The sequence below is a fragment of the Etheostoma cragini genome, unplaced genomic scaffold (genome assembly GCF_013103735.1).
Source record: "Etheostoma cragini isolate CJK2018 unplaced genomic scaffold, CSU_Ecrag_1.0 ScbMSFa_2638, whole genome shotgun sequence".
In the NCBI taxonomy this organism is placed as follows: Eukaryota; Metazoa; Chordata; class Actinopteri; order Perciformes; family Percidae; genus Etheostoma; species Etheostoma cragini.
This window is the reverse complement of record NW_023266821.1, coordinates 1,167-4,037: the sequence shown is the minus strand read 5'-3', so window position 1 is coordinate 4,037 and position 2,871 is coordinate 1,167. Positions and strand designations below refer to the sequence as shown.

Genomic DNA, 2,871 nt, shown 5'->3' with positions numbered 1-2,871 from the left:
AAGCACACCCAACATGTGCCATATTTTCCCAGCACATCCTCTGTTTTCCCAAGCACTCTTTACCTAATACCCAATAATACAATTCACAAATCCATCAATCTTTATTTTGAAAAGAACGCTATCCCATTGTTAGTACACATAAGTGTCACTAGTCTAAAGCCTCCTGTCCACTATCTTGTTGGGATCATTTCGATGCAGCCTTGGCCCTTCACCAGGCGAGGTCAGTGTTACTGAAGCTTCTAGTAATGAACCCATTTTCAAACCAATTGAGACGGGTATGGCTGCAGCCTGGAGCGTCCCATTTCGTCCGTCCCGTTTCATGCGGTCCCGTCTCATACGGAGCTGTGTCCAACGGTAAAACCAGAGGGTCAAAATTACGATATCGCGAATAATTTTCCAGATGGAGTCACGGGTAAATTCGTGACAACATTTGTTGCAATCAATTGAAAAACTGTTAAAGTAACCATTTTGCCATAGGCTACATATAGTTTGCTCATTTCTGAATGTTATGCTTGTGTTGTTCCATATTAACGTGGCTACATCTGATGAAACCTGCATCAGCGACGCAGCCGTTTCTGCCATCTAACGGCAGGATCTACAGAGGATGGGTCACAATCCACGATTTGCACTCACAACAACAAGACTACAAAATTAAACATGTTACACGCTTTCCAAGACTTTTTAATTTTATATTCTATATTGTTTTTACACTTCACTGGGACATTGCTGCAAATAACTGCTTATCAGCATGGCGAGAGCATTTGACTGTAGCTCTACAGTCGCTGCCTCGGCTGTTGGCTCTCTGGGACCCGGGGCAGAATGCGGTTGTAGTTTTCTACCCACGCGGCATCGGCCTTCGGATCTCTGAGAGCCGTCCTGCATTCGACTGCGTATCTCTGCTGCCACGGTCTTGGGACAGAATGCGATTGAATTTTTCTTCCACAGCGGTTCTATCGTATTTTGTGTTGTATTGTATGAAAGGGGAAAAAAAATTAAAACCAAACCAAATGCTTGACCTCTGTCGGGAGAGAAATTCCTTCTATAGCTGCAACTTAAATCAAAGTTGCAGCTTTGAAATTATTTTTTTAGTTTGCCTATAATCTGCATTTATTTTAGAGACGGACACATATTTTTAAATATTTAAAAACACACCAAATATTTTATTCATTAAAAGTTGACGTGAGCTTTTACTTTAAAAGTAAGAGAGATATAGTATTTTATTCCAGATGCGAGCTTTTATTTTGAAAAGTAGAAACTCGGGGATGGCAGAAGGATTTTTTTTTTTTGTCGATAATCTGCATTTATTTTATAGACGAACACGTATTTTGAGTGTTTTTATTTATCAGTATGATAGTCTGCGTTTATCTTATGTACATGTTTAGTTTAAAAAAAAACATTTGCGTGATTGCCGTTACTTAAACAGTAACGGCAGTCATGCATATGAATAAAATACTTTCAATATATATTTTTTTCTTTTAATTTAACAGTAACGGCAATCACAAAAATTAATAAAACAATTTAGATATTTGATGTTTTCCATTGCACCCAGATAGCTCAGTGGGTAGAGTGGGTGCCCATATGCAGAGGTTTGCTCTTTGTCGCAGCGGTCCCTAGTTCGAGACCGGCCTGTGACCCTTTGCGTCTCTCTCTCTTGGTGTTTTTTTTAACTAAACGTTAAAACCAATTATTAAAAGTATTTTATTCATTAGCAGGCTAGTTGACGCAGGTTTATTTTATTCCAGACAATAGTCTGCATTTATCTTGTCAACACAACCATCCATCTGGAAAATTATTCGCGATTTCGCATTTTTGACCCTGTGGATTTACCGTTGGACACACCTCCGACGGGACCGCATGAGACGGGACGGACGAGATGGGATGCTCCAGGCTGCAGCCATATACTCTTGAACCAATTCCTCATAGTGGTTCAGTGCTTCACCAAATTTGTATTTGCCCTTCACTATCAGCACCTAGTTTCTTGACTTTGTAATGGCTTATGTCTACTGTAAAAATGTAAATTAAGTTTGAGTTGAGCCATAATTCATTTTTTTTATACCTTTTTTTTTCCTACTGTGACATGTCAAAATGTCAAAAAATGCATTGTTTGAAAGCCCATCTCTACACAATCATGTTCCACTTCCACAGGTGGTGTCACACGTGCTAGTTGTCCCTTAAATTCACAGTTTATTTTTGTAATTTAATGGTGTTTTCTGTATTTAAAAAATCTGTAAACTTCACAGGAAAATGTATGTAAAAGTACAGCTTCTTTGTCCAGTGTATGAAGTTCAGACCATTCCCTGACCGGGAATTGAACCCGGGCCGCGGCGGTGAGAGCGCCGAATACTAGCTACTAGACCATCAGGGAGTCACATCCATCAAATTTTAAACATTCAGAAAGTTCAGAAAGCATTTCTAAAGGAGGTCGACCTTTCTGTTAAACATTAAGATCATTTTTTAAAACATGAAATCCGCGAAATTGCGTCTGCTAAACCCACAAGACGCAGTGATTTTAGAATCGTAAAATACGGCTTTCTAAAAAATCTCTTAGCTGAGAGCAACTCTGGCTGTCTTTGCGACTGCCTGCTCCGGTTTTTTTATTCTTTATTTTATTCCAATTACGGGTCTGTCAGTGACATTGAACACCGGGGATCCAGCCGGGGACAGGTCAGCAAACGCAGGGACGCCTGGTCACCCTAAACTAGCTGCTTTCTAGTGGTCCTCTCCTGACCTTTTTGCAGGATCCCAGTCACGTAGATGCTAAACGAGGCTTAACGAGCGGCATGCGGCCACGCGCCGCATCCACCGAGCTAGCTAGCTTTTATTGTCAAAATTACCAAATTTGACCTACTGACAATGTTGCTCCAGTCCTCA

The 2,871-nt window shown here is 40.4% G+C and overlaps 1 non-coding gene across 1 annotated transcript; it reads right to left on the bottom strand.

Moving 5' to 3' along the window:
• Positions 1–2,293: 2,293 nt before the first annotated feature.
• trnae-cuc lies at positions 2,294–2,365 on the bottom strand. The gene has a single exon. It is a non-coding gene; the product is annotated as a tRNA-Glu (tRNA).
• Between the last annotated feature and the right edge of the window lie 506 nt (positions 2,366–2,871).